General features: G+C 35.0%; 1 long non-coding RNA gene across 1 annotated transcript in view; it reads right to left on the bottom strand.

Annotated features, from left to right (window-relative positions):
* Nucleotides 1–297: 297 nt before the first annotated feature.
* Nucleotides 298–23633, bottom strand: part of LOC146544439 (uncharacterized) — a 226066-nt gene continuing 202730 nt past the window's right edge. The window contains exons 5-7 of the long non-coding RNA XR_014882906.1: nucleotides 2619–3050; nucleotides 2047–2143; nucleotides 298–424 (exon numbers count right to left, since the gene is read on the bottom strand). This is a non-coding gene — a long non-coding RNA (uncharacterized LOC146544439). The remainder of the gene's footprint in view (nucleotides 425–2046; nucleotides 2144–2618; nucleotides 3051–23633) is intronic.

Here is a 23633-nt window from a genome sequence, read left to right as displayed (position 1 = left end):
ATTGCTACCTACCGTAAACAACATCTCTATGAGACAGGTTATTAAATAACTAGTCCAGGAGACCAGCTGTGTGAGCCGTGCACCTATACCTCCTTTATCTACACTCCTTGCTCCAATTCATCTTCACTGGACTGAATGCTTGCAAGAAGGGGGAACCCAAACTTTTAAATAAATCTCACACTAGCTCAAATTCTAAAGCATCACATAGACCAGCTTTGGAATCAGTAGTCTGAAAAGTCACAAGATCACAAGTATCTGAGAAGCCATTTCACTGACCTTTAGACAACTTGAGAGTCAAATGACAATTCTTCAGCTCAGGTTGGACACCTTGGCTCTTCTACAGCAAGTGAAGGACATGAGCATCTAGAAAAGGTGATTTTCCATGTTCTAAGAGCCCCTTCATTCTTTAACATCAAGTTCTATCCTACCACGAATGAACACAGGAGAAGAATCACAAATGATATTTCAAGGTAAAGCAACAAGAATTATAAAATATGAAGTCTTACTGCTGATATTTATACCATACATGCCCCCAGGTGATAGCTAAATTAAATAATACAGTGTTCAATAAAGCAACAATACTGTTTCATATGTAATACTTACTTTTATCAATCTATTAACAAGGATCTTTCAAAATTTCCCAAAGTTCTTGCATCTCAATGGCTGCTCCAAAAGTAATGCCTCCAATTTTATTCTGTTAGCCCACAGTATCCGAGATGGACTTTGGTGGTATGGCAGTAGAACTTGAACCTTCCTACTAATATTTCATTACATCTGTTGCCATATGACAGATCACAGCAGAGGGACACTCTGACAGAATGGCATCTGACATGGAAGTACCAATGAAGCAAAGATGTGGAAGTGAATTCCTTCATGCAGAAAAAATGACACCACTCACATTCACTGATGCTCGCTGAATATGGAAACCAAACAATGGATGTGAGCACAGTGAGCAGTGGGTGGTGCATTTCAGCAGTGGTGACCTCTTAGGCCTCTTCCACTTTCCAGCGTCTACTTATAACTCTGGTTTTATCTAGATATTTGCAAACGTAGTAACTTAGATTTTTCCTTAGGATCAAGGGAAGAAAAAAAAAAGATTAACATGATCAAAGTAGGGCCAGTGGAAATAATAGGAAGTTTAGGAAAGGCTTGTCAGGGGAGTAAGAAAAGAAAAAAAAAAAAAAAAAAGAGGATGATTTTGCTTCTAGCAGAATTTTTGGAAAATATGTAGGACAGGCAAGAACACAAGTCTGACAAAACTAGAGATGGCCTAAAAATGGTATAGGAAGCAACAATAAAGTTCCCGTACACACGGGCTTCAGAAGAGTCTTCTTCATGGAAGCATTCAGTCGAATATCATTTATCACAGATGAAAGAATTTCATATAATTTTTTTTGAAGAAAAACATTCTATTAAAAATTTCCATAAAACCTCCACAACAGTTAACTTCCCACATAAAGTTTTTTTTTTTTTTTTTTTTTACTGATATGGACACTTAAAAGACTTTTAAAAGAATTTATGACTCACTGAAGTGAACCACCTGCTGACTAATCCCAGTATCATACATTACAGGCAGCATTTATGCACCTGAGACAGATCAAGGAAATAGTTTTAGAACTAAAAGATTTCTTCTCAAAACAAGCACAATTTGCCAGAAAACCAACATCCTTCTGTTTTTTTTGTAATGTGTCCTCTTGCAAGTTTGTGTATTTCATTTTGCAGATTGGGAAGGAAACAGGAAGATAAGAACTCTAATTTGGCAATAACTAACATTTTATCACAAAAAGAGCATAGAAAAGATGAAAAACAGGCACATAAACCACAGTCAGATACGGATTTTTAAATATTTCCTTCAATGTCAACTTTATTTGCTAGTTATGTTATTAATACTGAACATTATATGGCAACCAATTAATACTTGTCTCTCTCAAGTCAGAACAGCTAAGTGAAAAAAAAAAAGCAACCTTTCTCAACCTTGCATTTTCCATTTTCATTTCTAGACTTAAGCTGCATGCAAGAGTAGGAGATAACCTGATGAGTACTCACAGTGATAATGTGCCTAGAGAGGAAGAACGGAGGCAGGAGTCCGAGTGAAAAGGTGCAAATGGTCGGACGGTGACAGAAGCAAGCAGTACAGGAGAGCCTGCAAAAAAAAAAAAAAAAAAAAAGCAAGAGTAAGGAACAGTGAGAGCAAAAACCAAGAAAAAGACTAGGGGATAATTTTTTTCCTACTGAAATGGGAAAAATAGAAACAAATTTTATTTAATCAAAGTAAGGATTTTGCTTGACTAAATAAGAGATACTTGAGAGAGGCTTTGACTAGAACCTCCATGTTAAGAAATATTAGGTTATAAATATTAATTTTCAATTTAAGTGAAATATATAACAGCTTTACTGATATAAGCATCAACATATCTGTGCAATAAATACAGTTTCCAGTTCTGCTGTTAAACCATTTGAGGAGGTTAGACGATTTTTTCTTGCAAAATTTAGTTCTCTTTGTTATAAACTGAGGAAGAGAGATGCAAGTAGCAACAAGGTACAGTCTTTTTTAAACTGCAAGTTTAACATTTGAGGTAAGTTAGATTCACAGTTATCTTTGCACCTTTGCACCTTACCTTAGCAACACAGAAGCATTAAGTATGTGATCACACACCAGTCTATGAGAATCTTCCTATCAGGATGTAACATAAATGTTTTCTAGGTCTATAGAAATGCATTTGTCTGTAACACCTCTGTAGCAATAACGGCCAGCTGGCACCTTTCAAATGTGAGGATGGCTGGATACTGTTTTGTAAAACTGGATTCTCATGTGGTTTCTTCTCTCTGGCAATCCAGTAGTTTCAGACTGTGGTCTTGACATGCAGCCAGGATTTGTAAGGATCTTGATCTGAAGGTCTGAGCCGTTAAAACAGAGTTCACAGTTGCAGATGAAACCACTGGGAAATGTAGTTTCCTTCTCCCCTTACAAGGTGTAAATCACATTCCTTGCACAGAGAGTTTTAACAATAAATTGACCAAGTATTGCTTGTGTTGTACTGCTGAGAAACCTGAAAAGGTTATGAAGAAATTAATATCCTGCTTTTAGAGTATGATATAGATGATTTGTAAGTCAAAATCCAAACCACACATTTCAAGAGAAAATCAAGTACAAATCATGTCTGACTTCTTTTCATTTAGAGAGTCTGGTTCAGTTGATACCTTGAGGACAGCAGAGATTCTGGAAGAATATCAAAATATGTAATGATATAAATAACTTTAAAGGATATATTTCACAACACAACTAAGATATAGTAATTATGACACAGGCAAGTTTCGAGTGCCTTGTTTTGTTAACGTTTTTTCTTCCTGCATATATTTAGAGATTTATTTATTTATTTTTAAATACCGTAAGGTAAACACTGAAGTAAATTATAATAAGTAAATCATAGAAAAGAATATAGTCAAATTCAGAAAGTTACAGTACTGATTCCTTAGGGACCAGGCAACAGCTTAGCAGGGTTTCCAGGACCATAATTTTCAATTTAACTGCCTGAGTGCTGATGAGTAATTCTGGTGCTTGCAATCCTTTCTGCAGCCCAGCACAAGAAATCTCTGCCATTCAAACACTCCACAGACCCAATCAAATGACAAAAGCCACCAATTTTTACATGTGAGACATAATAAGGCATGTAGATATACAGAAAGAAGAATAGGACAGAGTTCTGGGTAGCATAAAAGTCAAAATTTTAACAGTCTTCAAAAATCACTTCACTATATGTAAAATCTCCAGTCATAGTAATAAGATTAATAGTATGAATAAAACAAATACTGGTGGTAAGATTCTTCTCTGCTTCTTTCACATCAATGTGGATTTGAAGGCTAGACGATTCAGTGGAAAAAGAATTGGTTGAAAAGTTGCAGCCAGAGGGTTGTGGTTATCAGATATACGTTTAGGTGGAGGCCAGCCATGAATAGAGTTCCTCACTCTCTTGGAACCAGTGTTGGAGGCCTCTAGTTGGAGGCAATCCTGCTATGACAATCAGATTGGAACTAGATAACCTTTAAGGTCTCTTCCAACCCAAGCCATTCTACAATATGATTCTATTGCATATTTGTGATATGCTACAATGCATGTAGTGATTTTTATCTTAGTGACTCAGACGTATATCTTCTGCCAGAGCTAATGGGAAAACTGGACAACTAATTCTTTAGAAACTGTGTTAAAAAACACACTATGCAGCTATATTACAGATTTCAGATGCATAAAAATAGTTGTATTAAAACATTTAATCATTTAATGACTGCATAAATGTTTCTTAAGTGTCTCTTTATAACACCAGCTTATGAAGTGCACACCTGTATCTTGTTGGCAATGCAGAAGGAAATATAATGGGACAGATAAAGGAAATGCAAACAGATGTACAAAAAAGAGACAATAACACATTGTTTACAGTCTGTTTTTCAGAATCTGCATAGAAACTCAGAGGTGCTCCTGTTAAGCTGAAATTCCGCTAGTGAAATCCCCTGTAGTCTGGTGAACACAACACAGATTTTGCAGTGAATTGGAGGCAATTCATTCCAGGCATATATATATATTTTTTTTTTCCATGACACTCATTGTGAAAATACTAGTAATGGAAGCTCAGCAACTAGGCTCCACATTAATGTACTATATGCAATAGTCTTCAGGTGTACACAGAAGTATGGCACTACTACTTATATGCACCAAAACTTCAACACTTGAATATTTTAAGATAATGTGCATTAGCTGCTACTAAGATACTCCTCAAAGAAATGTTTGAAATGTCAGTCTAAAACCTAACAGCACACTAAAACAATCAGCAGCAAACAGATTATGTTCCAGATCAAGTACTAGTAATGATTCTAAATGCCCTAAGCTCCCTGAAGCGTTTTCAGCAATAACAGTTGTCAGGGAGGAAGCTCACATAAGACAGAGTTGTGTGACTGGAGCATTTATCCATGACAGGTATACAGTGCATCACTTCGATGGTGGAGACTCTGGGGGTTGTCTTTTTTAATAAGAGAAAATGCCAAGAGATCAAAGAGAACCATCTACCAGCAGGATACCTGTACATTCCAAAAGTTGTCTCAGTCCTTAGCTTTGTCAATTTTGGCACCACACATTTGCCTGAATGAAATAGATACAAAATAAATTGAAAAAAGACAAGAGGAGCAGAATAAGGTCAGAGAATATTAGGTAGAAAATCCAGTATATGTAGGTCACTCCAAAAGTAATGTCATTTCAATTGGAACAAATAAGAGACGACAGATACAATGAGCACAATAACACTTTTTGGTAAATTCTCAACTAATAAACACTACTTTTCTACATAGTCACCATCATTAGCTATGCATTTTCATTAGCAACAAACGAGCCTGCATGCCATACTCTTCAAAATCTGCATGGCTGTCCAAAACATAGCCTGTCTTTCATGTCACTGTCACAACTGCTGAAATGCACCACTCACTGCTTCATTGTGCTCCTATCCCCTGCTTGGTATTCATAAATGTTCAGCAAACAACAACAACGGTTAATGTATGCAATTTTTTCCAAAAGGAAGGAATTCAATGACACATCTTTGCTTCATATGCACTTCCATGTTAGACACCATTTTGTCAGACTGTCCCTCTGCTGCTTTCTGTGCACAGTAACTAAATGTAATGGAATATTGGTGGAAAGGTTTGACCTCTACTACTGTACCACCAACCACCGCTTCTGATGTTGTAGGCCAACAGAATAAAATCGGAGGCATTACTTTCAGAGCAATCTTTGCACTTCATTAAGCACCCTCTCTGCAGGGCACAACCCAAGGTAGAAGATACAATGGACTCCATTCTATTAGATCAGTTAAAAGAGAATCCCAGCTTTGTTATTTTCTTATTAAGGAATATCATTTGATTCTAGTTTACTCATATGTTTGTGACATTCTAGTTTACTCATATATTTGTGTTTGTGATTCGCTCAGCACTGAAGGAACATTTTGTTGCCCAATTTCCTGAGGAAGCATCAGACAACAGTTAGATTTAATAATACCTTCCTTGGCTGAAATTCAGACAGGCTCAGAGAAAGCGCTTCACCAGAAGGATGGAGTCTTTAACCTACCTACCCATTCCCCAACACAGCTCCTTTTCCATATAGTCAGTTCTAATTGCATTAAATTATATGCACTGATTTTCTCCATAGCCGACAAAAGTTCAGCGTTTGATGCTCCTGGATACGGGGGATCCAGTCAGAAAACTGAAGAATTTACACAATCTAGATTTTCCCTTAGAGAGATAGCTACAGATTTTGAAATGCTAAGTCCGTTCACATTTAACATTGATTCTGCCTCAGACAAGAAAAGGAAAGGACAGTAAATTAGCAGCTTTGGAAATCAACACAGTCAACAGTAATGATATTATGAATAATCTCTGGAAGAACTTCTATAACAGTCACAATCCTGCCATTTTCAGCAGCTGTCAGGGTGATCAGACATCTTTCTAATGGTTTTCATAATTAATGACCACAACTGTAATGGTTATCTAATGGCAGTCATAGCTCAGCATGCAGGCTTGAAGGCCTCCACATGGTGGACATTTCAAGAAAGCTTTTCCAGCACTAATGATGATATTGCCAGCTATGTTTTCCCCTGCCAGCAAGCAAGAGCTACTCAAACTCAATATCCTCAGCAAAACAACCTGTGCTGCTCCATCGTGATTGGACCACTTACCACTTACAGCAAACCCTCAGAGGAAACAGTGGCAGGCAAGATCCCAAATCTGTAAATCATACCGGACTTTCTCCCCTTCCAGTGCCTCATTCTGAGGCTCTGTGCTCTTGCTACAGGAAGGCACTACTAAGAATAAACTTTACAATAAGGATGACAGATAACAACCTCAAAACAATTTCTAGCAAATACTGGCTTCAACTCAATTTCAAATTTCCTCAAACCACATAAGAACGTATTTGCAAATAAGAGCTCTTTTCTTTCAGCTTTCCTACAAATACCATCAAGAGTTTCCAACAAAAAACTCCTTACTCCTTTGTAAATATGCTTATTTTATTCCCTTATTATCTCAGTAATGTGGAGATGCATTTATGCATAGGTGTCAAAAAGATAAAAGCACAAGCTTTGCTAAACGTAAATATATAAATAAAAGTACACTTCATTCTTTAAGACCTACTTTTAAGCACAATACCTCTATTCTTTTTTTCTTAAATCTGTATTCCTTCATCTGTATTCACAAAAGAAGGTTTGTCTCCAAAGATAGTTATTCAGGCTATTTATCAGTTAGGCACACTTCAAAACAACAAACACTTCTTCCTTTGTGGAATCTGACAACAGAAAAAGTCTACAAAAGCCTTTTTTATCATCTCGTTCAATCATTCTTATCCAATAACTTCCTTAATAGCTCAAATTAAGAAAAATACAGAAATTGAAATAAAAATAGTAAACAGCTCACCCTTCTCTCCTTTCAGTTCTCTCTATACAGCAAAATAAACATATTGAGAAATAAACCAACCGAAAAAAAAAAAAACAATAGAATGAAAAGTCAGAAAATAACCTTAAGTAGGACATAAATATTTGCAATTTGCCGGATCAATTTTTAACCTAGATCCATATTCACTATTAGCTTAAATAGATATATAGATAGATAGATCTCTCTATATATCTATACATATCTCTCTCTCTCTCTCTATATATATAAATATATATAAAAGGAGTAGGAGCACATTCTAATTACTATTGTAACACATCATTACTGGTCAAACAGCAAATTTTTATTGATTAGGAACAAGAAAAAGCTCAATACATCCTGCGTTGAGCAAAGCTTACAGTTCTTGACAGGACCAAATGTCATTTGGTATTTGAGTATTTGTTACAGCTATTGCTGGAACACATCTTTTGAAATAACCTTCTCTATCTATTGACAGACACTCAGTACTGCTTTTCTTCATGATCTCTCACATCTGGTGGGTATTACTGTATTTTTACAGAGTGGAGAAGACCCAGTAGAAGAAAAGGGCAAAAAGTATTGCCAATATATGCCATAAATCACTTGCAAGGTGACAGTTTTGAGATCTAAACTTAAAAATAGTTCTGAAGTGAGTAGACTGTACTGACAGAATACTGAATGGGATCTTTAGTATATCAAACCTCCAGAGCTTTTGGACAAAAGACTTCTGGCCATACAGGGAATCTAATTATTATTGTTTTAAAAGGGAAGACTAGAGGTGGAACTGTCCATTGCAGACAAGTAGCAAGTTAAATCTGTAACATAGGCTGAATTATCAATATTACAAATAGATTTGTATGCTGAGAAATAGTTTGAAACTCTGAGTTGCTTGGCTTAAAAACAGACATCAGAGAACTGGTGACACTCAACATTAAAGGGAAAAAAGCACAATAAAACTGCTATCAAAAAAGCCTGCACAGCTGATCTAGTTCATATGCAAGAACATAAACGAAGTGGAAATCAAAATAAATAATATCAAAATATTTCAATAATACTGTAATGGAAATTTAGAAACAAGAATGGCGTGTGTCCAGAATTCCATATTTTGAGGCAATACACCCAATACAGTTTGATTTTTTTTCCCCTATTTATCAAAGCGGAGATTTTTTGTTTCTCTTTCATCACAGCTGACTTTTTCCCATTTCTTTAAGAAAGCTTAATTCCAGCTTGAGCAGTTTCATTTTTTTTCTTATATCTTTAAACCTCAGTTGTAATTGAGTCAACAGAAGTACTATCTAATCATATTGTTCTGCTATTTATGAAGCTTTCTAAATCTCTCAGCAAGTAAATTAGTGTCATATCAAACTGCTGAGCTTGAATTTTGCTGGCAGAGACAGATGTAGGGCATTTTCCTTTAGTGTGTAACAACAGATCCTGTTATAAAAATAACTCTTCTCCACCCCTCAAACTTCATAATCCAATCTATTCAGGAACAGGATTCTGTTATGTGGGTCAACGACAACCAAGATGAAGCCAGTTAAGATGCAGCTTTCCCAAAGTATGTGTCACTTCTTCATTCTAATGTAATCATTACTGCTAATCAGAAATCAACATTTTCACTTCTACTATTAAGGTTATATTAAATCTTACTGTAAAAAAAAAAAACACAAACAAAAAAAGATTCTGCATCCTTGTGACAAAATCAGCTTCCATGAAAGATTATTAGCGATGTCATAGTAACAGAAAAACAAAATAAGAAATCTAAATGCAATTTCAACTTCTATTATTAAAAAAAAAAAAGAAAAAAAGAGCAATCTCCTACAACAAAATCTATTATTTACTGAAATTATACTAATTCATTTGTCTCCTTGCAAATTGCTGACATTTACTTGTTTGTCATAGGTTTGGTTATCAGCATCCAAACATGTGTATTGACTTTAAGGACTGTTGACCTAACAGAATTTGATTTTAAATGTCAATAGATTTTACATAATATTTTGGACTTTATTTTCTTTAATATATACTACCAAGATATTTTTTACAAACTCTTTCAGAAGGAAATGAGTAAAGATGCTGATCGCCTGGAAGAAGTATTTTGCATGAGCTAGTAATCCTGAAATAATTTTCCTCCCCCAATTCTTTTTTTTTAAAAAACTTCTGAAAATGATATGACATTTATGATTGCAATAAGGTGTTGCATATAAGAAAAATATTGAAAATAACATTCATTGTTACATACCAAATTTGTAGCATAAGACACAATAGTGAACTCTTTAGAGTTTTATTTAATGCACTAAAGGGCATGGTGCTATAGACACATGCTTCACACTATGGCTAACATTTCTAAGTAAGGCTAAGCCTATTGGTAGCTTCTGTAATAAAAGTTCTGATCACTTCTCAGAAGTAACAAAAACAAAATCAACAGTTCTGATAATCAGACAACTCATTTCAACAAAGAAGGTTGCATTATGAGAGAAAATGAGTTTGAAATATTTGAGTTTGAAATATTTCCATTTTTATACAATACATACATCTACTTTTAATTAGCTCATTCAACTTATGATTTACACATAAGGCTTAGCTACCCCAAACCCTCCAGTCTAAATCCTAGCTTGAGGGGCACCCTGTCAGACTATTAACTCCGAAAGAATACAATCTCAGCTATTCAACATACATGCAGATATCCTAAGTTACTTTCACATATATTGAATTCAGGTGGCTACTGTGGGCAAAGCCCAAGCTCCAAAGGATTTGATTTGTAAAGAATTAAGATTATAGGATTAAGCATAGAGAGTTTTTGATCATCCTTGTTTTGCTGTTTTGTTTGTTTTAAATGCATGTTTTCTATAAAAATTAAGCTCTACCAATGCTACCAGTCACTTCCAAAAATACTTAACCAGCCACTAGGTGGTATGCCTTTCCAGTGTCTTTCCATTGTTTGTGCTGTAGTTATCAGGACAGCACTTCTTTATGTTGCTTTATAAACAACTGAAGCTTTTGTCATGTCAGATAATTGAGAATCGTTCAGCTTACTCATTTCCTCTGACATTAAACTTTCTCATGGAAGCTGAGCATCTTTCAACATGAGTCCACAGAATAAGAATATTTAAGACTACTTCAAAAAAGGAACTGAATGACAAATATGATTTTATGAGATTAGATGGGGAGCAATTGAGGAAGCATGGCAAATAGTGATTTAATCCCTCTGATAGAAGGGAAACATCTGTTAAAAGTTACATTCAATTAACCTTAAATTCTAATAAAAAGATTAACTTTTATAGGAAAAATGTAAAACAAGTCCAGATCTAAATAAATTACAGATAAATCTGCCTGAAATTTAGAGTTCTGTTGACAAGGCTGACTAATAAATAAAATTCTTCTTTTGCTTCAACAACTATTTACACACAAAAAAATCAAGTGGTGTAACATGCTAATCAATCAAAATAATAGTTCAAAGATTTTCTTTCAAGTAGTTTCTCTTGACAATAAATTTTCTTATAATATTTGTATCCTGGTGTGATGTATATTAAACTTATGTCTTCTGTGATTCTTAAAAAAAAAAAAAATACTCCAGTTATCCCAAAATTGAAGTTTCTCTTTTCATACACAGCTATTTACATGCATACACATGCTATTTATGTAAATCTTTATAAGCTTCTTAATTTATAGGATTTATGTTTATTTATGGCACACCATCTTCTTCCTCTTCTCATCACGTTGTTTCATATTTAAGTCCTCCAGCTGTGCTTCATGCACTGATGCAGTGGGAGATTTGGACCATAGATGTAAGCAAGTAGCTTCTGCAAACTAATCTCAAATTATTTTATACCTACTGTCAGTTCTCAGTACCAGACAAATGTTCTGCTGATTGATTAAAAAAAAAAAACAAAAGAGAAAAATGTTCAAATCTTGTTACAACATACTTCAGCATTTCAGTTACTTGCCCTTTCTATCCAAGATTTTCTTTATGTGGAAAACTCATAATAGGCGTGTTTGTTATTGCTCTTTTTGATATTATTATGTTTCTTTCCCAGAGTTTCAGGCAACAAACTTCAACCCCCTCCATCTGCCAACCACTTTGGTTGGTGGGAGGTAATTTTATATGCTACATTTATATCAACAATAATGAATTCTTAATGAAAAGAAAACCTATTTCATTTAGGGAATATGGTGATAACCAATCTGTTAAACATTTACAACTCTATAAAGTAAAATTATTCCTTGAGAGGACACATTCTAAAACATACTGCTTATTAAAACGCATATTGTCTGTTTGTTCTCCATGTAGAAGGGGCCATTCTCAAATACCCTCAATTCATCCCACAGGTGAAGACATGGTTTCAAAAATATCTCTGAGGAAAGATTTATGTCATAAAGTTTTCCATTGAAAACTATCAGGGCTGGAATGATCTGCATATATTTGAGGCGTTACAACCAAGGTTCACTGCTTACTATAAGGCAAGCAAATCCAATGGAAAAAAGGATGACACTATACAATAAACCACATTACGTCTTTACGTCTTGTTGACCAGACCTTAAATACTGATGACTTAAAGCTTTCAGAAGGGAGAAGACCAGCATTCAGAATGGTGAAGATAACAAAGAAAACAATGAAAGAGTCCTAAAGTCTTCAAATATCCTAGTCTGGAAGCGACCCCCCCAAGGATCACCAAGTCCAACTCCTGAATCCATACAGGATCACCCAAAATTCAAAACCTATCTAACAGCATTGTCCAATGCTTCTTGAACTCCAGCAGGTTTAGTGCCAAGACCACTGCCCTGAAGATCCTGTTCCAGTGCCTGAGTATTACTGTAGGAAATTTCCCATGTCAGAAAAATAACTGTGGACCCTGTATATTGCTGCTTTCCCCTCCTCCCCACAAAAAGCTGACATTCAGTGATTTTTTTGCACAATGTTAGTCTGTTCAGCCATTGTTGTGTATGTTAGATTGCCACAAAGTTCTCCAAAGAAGAAATGACCAGAATCTGCTAAGTAATTTATCTGTGCCCTGCTGATTCCAGGAGCAACCAACTCAAGATACAACTTCTCTCCCATTTCAGTAGGCCAGTGTTTACAAGAGAACTTAAGTTAGAAAAATCCATCCTCTTCTGAACTCAGGGCATCAGTCAAATTTTGGCAGTTTCTTACTTTTACTTCATAAAAGAGACCATAGCCACCCTCTTGCTTATAACAAAAGGTCCACTTGGAAGCATATCATCTGTCTGTTCATCCCCCACATTTCATTTCTACAGGTACATGAATGTTACTTTATCTGGGAACTAGTTCTCTTAACCCAGATTTTAAATATGGTATAAAATTCTTGTCTTTTCTTTTGAGAATTACTTCCTGTTTTTCAGTAAAGAATATTTCTTTCAATTACTTAAAAAAAAAAAAACACGTGAACACTTTTTTTAATACATTAAGATGTGTATAGCTGCACAATCTAGTTCTATATAGCTTATTATTGCAGAGTAAGCAGCACAGCAGGCTACTGAGCAAACACATTGATCACTGATTCTTACACTCTTTCCTAGGGAAACCATAAGGTATTACCAAAAAAAAAAAAAAAAGAAAGAAAAACAGAAAAACAGACACATAATGGGGGAAATGCATCAATGACATTTTACTTGAAAAGGGTACATGTATCTGATTTCAGGGAAGGGAAATTGATCAGGTTGGAATCCCCTTCTACTTTACCTTGGCAAGTTCTTAAGTAAAACACCATTATTCCAGCAACCTCTAATAGTTTCAGAGTCAACTATTTGTGCACATTTGAAAGCAGAGTTTGACCTACAATGCTGAACTTTGTAACTCAATTTCCAGAACATCCTCAGAGCTCCACTGTTGTCTTTTTTGCTCACAGTGCACAAGTGTCCTTGCAATTTACTGTTGATATTTTCACCCATATCCAGAATACAATGAAAAGTAGCAAGTTATGAATAGACTTCTCTTAATGCTAATGTTGAAATAGTTCAGTGCTTCCCAATTCAATCAAAATGTTTCAGAAAGAAACCACTGCTAAGAGTGACAGATCCATTGATGCTGTCGTATGCACTAGAAATGAAATCTGTAAAAGCTTTGCTGTCCTTTAGCAGTTGGTAGGTGAAGATTGCTAATCTTGAAGTTTTAAAGTGGTATATTTGATGAACTGAATAGATACACAACGGTCTCCTGACAGCTTCCTACCTTCACTGATTTTAAAGCACAGTAACAATCTGTAGTATACATGCTTGCAGAGCACTCTATATGGGCTGGAATCATCTCTTATCTTAAAGTGTTTCAAAGTTTAACTGAATAATAGTAACCTTATGGAGCTCAACATTTACTAGGAGCTTAAGGCAGTGAGCACACTTATTTCTTTCAGTGTGGAAATGCCAAGCCAAAACTGTCAGTGCAATTTCACTGACTTCTAGGTTTGTATTTGACACACTGTAAAATGCCTCTGTTGATTTATCTCTAAGTTATCTTACAATTTTTAAAGACTTAGTTGTTAATACACTTACGAAGTTTTTTAATCTTTTTCACAATAAACATGCTGATGATCTCAAGGGACTTAATCAACTGCATGACATAGGAAGTTAGCATTATATGAATGCCTTCAGGCAAAAATTAGCTCAGGCTTAAGATCTATCATGCTGAGATTTTAGGGAGAAGATGCTCATAATTGTTACCTTTTTGCATGACAAACAGGCAGGATAAGTCAGAAGAGAGAAACTATACATGCCTTGCCAAGAAAATGACCGTATGTTGTGGCAGAGAGAGAAAATAATTGAATGTTGCATCCAATATTTAACCTCACAGACATATAGAACCTGTAAAAGCAAGACAAGACATTCATATGGTCTCAATCAGCATGACCTTGCAGACTATGTGACTATTAAATGATTGAAAATGTAGTGCAAAGCAAAGAACAAAACAGGTGATGAAGAAATTGGAGTGGCAGTTTTTTCTTACTTCACACTTGCAGTTACCACTGGAAGCATCTGTTTTAACCTGACAAGCTTACTAAGTACTTCTACAGACAAATTCTTGAACAGGAGGAGCTTAAGATTCTTTCATACCTTTGCATTATTTATGTTATGAAATACCATAAAATCATACTTGAATACTTTCCATGACAGCTGTTTCTCCCTTTGCATTAACATTTCTTGGTTGCATGCTCAAGATGTATTTTTATATTTAGACAAAGCAGTAGTAAATAGTAGGAAACACCTGAATGGCAAATACAGCCCAGGAAGGACAGACATCTGAGAGATCACAGAACTGCAAGATTTGGCAGGGACCTCAAGAGATCATTGAGTCCAATCCCCTGCTAAGGCTGGTTCCCAACAATAGGTCACATAGGCAGGCATCCAGATGGGTCTTGAATATCTTCACAGAACCAGACTCCACTGCCTCTCTGGGTAACCTGTTCCAGTCCTTGGGGAGTTTCATTAAAAATATTCCTGGATGCTGCCTTGGTCCAATTTCACTTGCTCCCAGACAGCAGTGCTTGGACCACAGCTATCTGGTTGCCCCTCCTCCAATATACCTGACTCTAAAGCATACAGTTACTTCCCCTGACTATATTGTAGCCATAACTACTTCAGTGGGAAAGAAGAATTTTAAGGACATTTCACAGAAATCTTAATGAAAGGCAAAAAATTCTGTTCAAATAAATAAATTGGACGCAGAAAACAAGGTAAGAAGGTATTCACTTATAGAATTCAACTTTTACCTTCAGCAGAAGTAATACTTTCAATTATTTTAACAATGTGGCATTATCTTTTGATTTGCAGATTAATTACTTTTTCTTTAGCTGAAGTTGTATATTTATATAAATCTAAAAGTATTGCTAGAAGTTAAGGTACTGGAAAGTGACCTGACATTTTCAGTAGGAAACTCATGATGTTTTTCAGGGTTCTGAAGATATCACATTCCAGAGTAATGAACAATATATTTGATTTTATTCTTCTTAAGAACATCAATTAAAAGATGAAATTATCTCCAGATGAGAAACAGAGGTTGTTAAGGTGAAAAATATACAGTGTACTGAAGAGAATGATGCGTAATGATGAATACAGTGGAAAATAAAAGCAAAGTATAACATTTAACATAGCAGCCATGGTGCTTGAATTTTGACAAAGAGGACTGCAGCCTGTGAAGATGCCTCCCTTTTCTTATTAAAATTGCTTCTCCACAGTGATATCACTAGAAAAAAATACAAAACAAAAAAAGAACTGTCTTGAGAAAATTATAAATATGATTTTTCCAATATGATTTTTCTCTCTGATTATACTATTACACTCTTAGGGGATGAACAAAGCTTGCTCTCTTATATAGCAGCAATTATAGACTACCTCGCATTGCATCACACCCTGCTGGGCAGAATGAAGAATATCCTAGTCAATCATATGCCACGTTACCCCTAGAGGAAACTTCTGTCTTCATAAATCAAAGGATTAGTAAAGCTAGTAAGGACACTGAGAAATTGACAGGCACAAGGGGCAAAATATAATTCTCAGTGGGCATAACATCTTCTGACTCAGAATTTCAGCTTTCAGTCTCTTCAATAAATAACATATGTTTGATAGGTCTACTAGATTGTCAGCTTTTGTACTGAACACCTTTCATGGATATAGAAGATTCAGCAAAGCAGGAAAAACAAAGAATAGATTAGATAGGATAAACAGGATGATATAAGATGAACGAGCTTGTAGGTACTGAAATAACCTTTGATTAATTTGATTAATACTTGCATCATTCTATCAATGCATAAGGAATTTTGAAGGTATGGACAAGTGTGTTTCTCAAGAGTTTGAGATTCTAAGATACAAAACGTATGGAAAAAAACATTTGACTTTTTATTATAAAATTTCAGTTAGCCCTTATGCTTTGAGCTGTCTTAAATGATTGTTGTTTCTTTTTATCTAAATAAATTGGAAGAATGATAAAATAATTTCAATATAAACATACATCTTTTTATCATCTTCTATTCTTTAGAAATTTCCTTGTTTTATTTCAGATTTAAATTAGTAATCCTACAATTCAGATCAAAAACTACCACATCCTTTTTGCCTCTCCTGCTCATAACCAGCCTCTCAACTACAGGCTGAAATTACTGTGTCAGTTTAAAGTAGCTAATACCTCACTATCATAGAAATCTCACTGGCTAGAAATATAAGCAAAGCTCCTAGCTCAGACAATATGACTTTGAAATAAGCAGAGAATCATAGTAACTCTTTGCCAGCAGGAATGGACCGTCACACTGATACTTTGACATCCAAAAGACACACCATTTTTAATTAGGATTTAGATAATGCTGAATCTCCGCTAACCTAACATGATTTTTTTCCTTAATACCTGAAAAATATCATTTTTTTTTCTAAAAATTGATCAAGTCTCTTATTCCATTTTATTTCTCTAGGAGAACATCTTGTACACATTTCTGATTTTATTACAGGTCATCTTTCCTGTTGCCATTTTTTTTTTTACCATCTAACTTTCTTTTTTTTTTTTTAATCTCACATACTTATAAATAATTATCTATATCTTGTCATCCAAAGAAGAGGTTGTATATTATTCCCACTTTAAGATTATCTTTTCTTTTAAATGCACACACAGACACAAAAAACACAGATAGGACACAGAGTTAAAGATTAGATGCACCTCATCCATTTCACAGGCAAGTCCAATGAAATTATGGAATATCTGCCAGTTTTTCTCTGAAATATATAAAAAAACCAATACCCTACTTCTTACAGAATTCTAGAACATAACCTGTATCAAATTACACAAATCAGAAACAAAAAACAGAGGATGGGTCACAAAGTCTACATGCAATCAAATATTGCCCCCAGAAGACCATAGATTGTTTCTTGTTCACACACACAAAAAATCCTGCTACTTTTTTTTTTTTTTTTTTTTTTTTTTTTTTTGAGTATATCACTGTATTCCAAATTCATTGTTTGCTTCACTGTTGTTGTCATTTTCTTTTAGGAAAAGATTAAACCTTTCTGGTCAGTTATTACTGCTTCACCATTTTTCTCTGTGTGAGATACAATGAGTTTGTGCTTTAACTTTCAAAGACAAGCACTAGAATTCCTTGCATATAACTAGATAGCTGTCTTCACATAATGCATCTTAAAGATGATTTCTTCATTTTCTTGTGTATTTAAAACACACATGGTAAAAATTGTAAATTCACCTCTGCAGATATGCTCTGGCAGTGCCTTAGCAAGAGAAATATGGAAAAGACAGTTGTGTTGTCCACAAAGTAATCTTCATAGCAAAGCAATTCCTTTGTACTGTTAAGAGATGAGGAGAAAAGTCTCTTCATCTCCACCAAGAGCCAGTGACCTGGACACTAAAAAGCTATATATAATTTTATGTATTTCTTAATACCAGATTATAAGTGCCTAGGGAGCAATCTCAGCTGTTGCCTAAAGCAATCTTTCTACTAAGATAGGACTCACATTATAGAAGTTCTTGAAAACTTTTTGCCAATAGTGTGCAATGCTGCAGTAAGAATAGATTTTAAAACTACTAGGCACACTGGTCCAGCTGTAGGTTATTGTTGCCTATGAGAAACTACAAGGTGCTCTTCGCAGATGATATTGACACAGAAAGACCACTGATAAAGGTAAGAGCTTACGCTTGCTTAAGCTCCTTCCTATGATAATTGTTGGTAAAAACTTACTACTTCTTGAAGATTACCTGACAAAAACGTGGAAGAAGGAAACTAAACTTCTCGGTATTATCTTTAGATTAAAAAAAGGAAAATAGTTTATTTAAATCTGTGACAGTGATGTGCAGTGAAAATGAAAGTGCTAGGATGCCACTCTATGGCTGATCACACTCAAACAATTCATTCCAGAGAGAGAGACCAAAAAAAAAAAAAAAAAAAAATCAGATTTTTCCCTGATAGTCCCCGAGAATAATAATAGTAAACTAAAAATGAAAATTCTGCCAGTTACAGTAAACTCCATATGCCCTGTCCATATACAAAAAAATTTCATCGGATTGTAACTTTGTTTTCTAACATCAGCTGAGATGAATAAGTATAACAATACTCTAGACTTCGGGTGAGACAGATTGTCTAATTTCTCATTATAATTTTAGCTACTACAAATATTGTTCATGTTAACACATTATTTGTATATGCAAATAGAGTTAAGAAAAATTATAACAGACTATACTACACATCAAGTCTTATCTGTACATAATAATGAAATACATCAAAACCTATTGTTTAGAATATTCAGGTTGGACAGACTTCAGGGCTCATCTCTGATAAAAGGTTTTTCAAAGTGACTTGAGCTATTGCTAAGTGGATTTTATGGGATTCCTTCCAAAATGCTGCTTCCCACCAAACCTCAAAGTTACTGGTAGAAATGCCAGCTGAAAGGTGACAGCAGAGTCAAAATGCATAATTTTTTTCACTCAACTGCTTCCTTAAGGGATCATCCTGAAGAGAAGCTTAAACATATAAATAGAAGCATTGGTTTTGTCAGAAATAATAAAAATCGGCTGAATTAACCAACCATATTGTTGCAGAGCTCTTTATTTGGTTTCACTTTGGTCATGCCACCTGTATTCTGTTCTTTAATCTTACATATCATTATTTAAGTATTAACAGAAGCAAAGGAGCAAGATAAACAGCAAACACAAATATGCTCACACACAAGTAAATAAGCTTTTATACAGAATCACAGAATTACAGAGGACGGAAGGGAGAGGACATCATCTAGTCTAACTCCCCCTGTGAAAACAGGTCCCCTAGAGGACATTATGCAGGAAACCATCCAGGTGGGGTTTCGAATATCTCCAGAGAAGGAGACTCCACACCTCCCTGGGCAGCCTGTTCCAGTGCTCTGTCACCATCTCAGTAAAGTTTTTCCTCATGATTATAGGGAACTTCCCATTTTCCAGTTTGTGCCCATTTATAGCCCAAATACCTTAAACTGGCTGAGGTGAATAGATACAAAAGTAAATGAAAAGGAGACAGATGGGATTCACACTCAGATTAAAAGCCTCTAGAAAACTGCTGCATCCCCCTAAACTCTTCAAATAAGATGAATTAGTTAAACTTCATGCTAAACTGATCTGCCAGAAATGCCAGTTCACTCACCCTTATCTAAAAGGGCTTGTTTGGAAGAGTTTGAATCTCTGGTGAACAGCCTGATACAGCATTAATCAAAAGGCGCATTGTAAGATCAAGTTTTCACTGAAACTGATATTCATTTCAGCTTCAAACCATCAGTAATAAATTGCCACCAGCCAGTAAAAAGTTCACCATAAAGAATTACGTCCCTTCTGCCCTTGATCACAGCTACTGTGTTATCTACAGTAAGCAATTTTCCTCACATGCTCTTCAGAAGGTCATTCAAAACACTGCTGGTGCAAATTTTTGTGATCATAGAATGCAGACTCTTGTTCAGCACTGGCAAAAAATGTATTGCTAATGATGACGACTACGTCAAAAAATAATGTTTTATAGCTGAGAATTTGCTCTATTAAAGTGTTATTGTGCTTTGTACCCATCGAAGTGCAATAGATAACAATCAGAGGCATTTCTTTCAGAGCAACCTACAAAATTCTGAAGGATACATAATAAGCTTGAAAAGTTACATACTAAAAAACCCTCCTACGATTTTTTCATTGTTAATTTTTATGAGTTTGTAGTCCATAGATTAAAAAAAAATCAAGCTGTGTAAATTTTAATAGAAGAGAGGGCAATTTTCTATTTTTTTTAATTGTTGCTATTTTTTTTCCTGTTGTTGCTACCATTCTCTTCAAGCCAAAGTTATGATGTATGATACAAAATAAATTTAACAGCTAGCTCTCACTTTATATTCAGTCATTACTTCTTTTTAAAATAATTTGAATGACCGCTTGACAAATATGTATTCCCCCCATACAAACATAAATGACTAGCACTCAACTTCCTTTTGAATGCACATGATTTTTGAGAGCCAGCAGCTGTGTTCACAAGTTCCAAACTTACAGATTTACTACTTCTGACACTAGTAACATTAGAAAAGACCATAGAAGGGATTTTTAAGAAAATGCACTTCAGCTAAAAAGGACTAAATGGAAACAAGAGTACTTCTTCCCCTCCAGACATCTGATTTTCTGCTTTTTGTTTATTTTAATGTGTCTATGATTGTTCTTCTGAAAGAATGGCCTTAAAAAGATGAGTGATGTAGGTAGCTTAGACCTTGCACGAAACATGTGAGAACCACATGTTGCCCAAGTATTCAGATGCCTAGCAGAGAGTGTGCCCATAAAAGAGAAAACTTGATTCAGATTTACAGTAACCTTTTGTATACTCAATATTTTGACACCCTTTAAAAAAATAAATGAAGATGAACTGAACAGTCCTAGAATACACAGATAGATCTGCTCAGGGCTGGACAAAGTGTTGTAGCTATAATTGTTGCCACAGGCTGAGAGGGAAAAGAGAGAGGGGAAAGAATAGACATTGGGTGGACAAAAATGTCTGTCAGATCTATCATACATAACTGGCACTCAGCTATCAACAGCAATAACAAACCTTTCCCCTAATGCAAACCCACGGGTTGCTTTTAGTCTTTCACCTTCACTTAATAAATATCTCACGTGTCTGATCGAAGCTGGTAGGATAGTGCTGGTTTGTAATTGCACTGGTTAGTTTCAGGCCAAGGTTTATTATCTATTTAATAGGCACTCATAAAAAAGAAAACCTAGTACTTTCCTAAAGCTCATCACAAGAAAGTAATAGTGTGAAGCACTTACATGAAACTCCTGAAGGCTTCACACACACACATTGTAACTTCAGTTCTGTCAAAGGCATTTTCAACTTCCTATGAAGGAAAATAGACTTACGGAAGAAGCCTGCCCTGCCTTCCCATACACAGAAGGCCAAATAGGGCTATTCAAAGTTGTGGTCCAAATTTATAACTGGCAAGGGAAAAAAAAAAAAAATGAGATTTTTGATATATATTTTTTTACAATCCTTCCAGCAATGTCAACTGACAATACAATTTTATTAAATACAAATGTGTGTTCAAATGCTGTCATGTTTCTGCCAGAATGGTCACAATTTTTATGTAAAAACAGATGGCATTGAAAAATTTTGAATGTTTACAGCTAAATTTGTGAATCGTACATAGTATAAACAAAATCTAAAAGAAACATTAAGAATCTAATAGCATCAAAAGAATTCCCATCTACAAGTAGACCCCTAAAAGAAGCTCCATGATTTTGCTGAAATGAAAGGATCCTTTCCTGTATTTTCTAAATAACTGATGTGCGGAAAATAACTGGCAAGAATATAACGATTACACAGCAATACAAGATGCAACAACAGTTTCTCCAGCACATACTTTCATAACCACTTTCTAAGCACTCCTCTTGAAACAAATGGCCATTGTTTAAGAGTTTATGTTCAGCCTGCAAACCTTCAACATGTCAATGTTCCGTTACATTGTCACTAACTACTGTTAAGGGCAGGAGATCCAGCCTTTGTGAGTGCTTCCTTCTGAGGGCTTCAATAATGACTAAAATCACCATTCCTTTTCAGTCTCATTCTCCAAGGCAGAGCAGCAGACTATATTTGTTGTTGTTTGTTTGTTTTGTTGTTTTTTTTTTGTTGTTGTTGTTGTTTGTTTTTGCTTCAGTAAGTGTTCTGGTTTAAAGCTATTACTACTCAAGAGCAGACATGATCACTACCTGAATCTTCATTAGCTTCTCCCTATCCCACCCTGAAACAAAACCGTAAGGCTATGTCAAGCTTTTATCAATTGTAATTTACACCACTGCATCAAGACATGAGGAATTATGAAGCACATGAAGTGAAGGGAGCTTATAACCAGGAGGGAGAAAGATTTCTTGTACAGTCTGATAATAACAGATCAGCGGGACCTAAGAGGAAATGACATTAGGGATTAAAAGGAAAATCTTAACTCAGAGGGCAGTGAGGCACTGGCACAGGTTGCCCTGAGAAGTTGTGGATGCCCTATCCCTGGAGGTGCTCAAGGCCATGTTGGATGGGGCAGCATTATCTGGTGTTAGGCAACAGCAGCAGGGTTGGAACTAAGTGACCTTCCAACTCAAGCCATTCTATGATTCTATTAGTACTTAATAATAGAATAAATGATCAAAATGCAAAGTATAATCAATATAAGCATCTAACATGAGAATCTGTTTCAAAATATGACAGTGAATCAGAACACTACTTCAGTCAAACCATTATATTGGCAAGTAAACAGGAGAAACTGAAAGAAACTAGAATGGTTACCCAGAGAAGTTAGGGGCATATCTAATAATTCTAACTTGAATTCTAAATAGTTAGCAAAACACTCATAACTTTAAAGGTGTTCAGGCTTAGACTCCTAAAATAAAAATAATACCACATTTCAGGTTACTGTACATTTCCACATTAATTAAAATTAGCAAGGAATATGAACACCTTTGGGGAAAAAGACAATCTATTTTTATTTAATTATCATTATCTTAAAATATATGCATTTCTAAGAGTGTGAGTTCTCAATCCCATCTTCATTCTTCTGATGACTAGTTATTATGCATTTTATGAAATACCTCTATACCTTAGCAACTCAATATTGAAGTGCCCTTAAAACCCTCTTTTAAGTTTCAATTAGTCTGGAAATTGTTCATTTCCTAGCACATACAATTACATGAGCTACACTCACAAAAGCTCATCAATTTAGGATTTTCATGTTTCCTGCTCTTATTGTTTCAAAACTGTAAGTTAACTTCCATTTTTATACTTTAAGTATCAAGAAATGCAGAGATCTAGAAAGGAACAAATACCATTTAATCTAATCTTTCAACTTGGTGTTTTATAAAAGAATTGGCAATACAGGCATGATTGAAAGTGTACATTGTTATTTAAATTCTTTGAGTTTACCTTTTATTTGAGAAAAGATTGCCTTTATAGAAGTACTGCAACAATAACACAAAGAACACTGAGCAAGATGATCTCACTGGGAAGATGACCAATATAGAAATACAAACTAGTTCAACTGTTGTTGAAAAAGCTCAGGGAGGTCAAAAGGCATCTTGTCAAAACCTACTCATTAATAGCTTGTCTATACAAGCCCGAACAAAAATAAATCAACTGCACTGTATTCCATAGCTACTATTTCTGGAAAACAAATTCTTCTGACTTGCATAAAAACGGAACTTCTTACTCGTATCTAATAAGAAA

Source organism: Meleagris gallopavo, chromosome 4 (genome assembly GCF_905368555.1).
Source record: "Meleagris gallopavo chromosome 4, MGAL_WU_HG_1.1, whole genome shotgun sequence".
NCBI lineage: Eukaryota > Metazoa > Chordata > Aves > Galliformes > Phasianidae > Meleagris > Meleagris gallopavo.
This window is presented reverse-complemented; position numbering and strand designations above follow the sequence as displayed.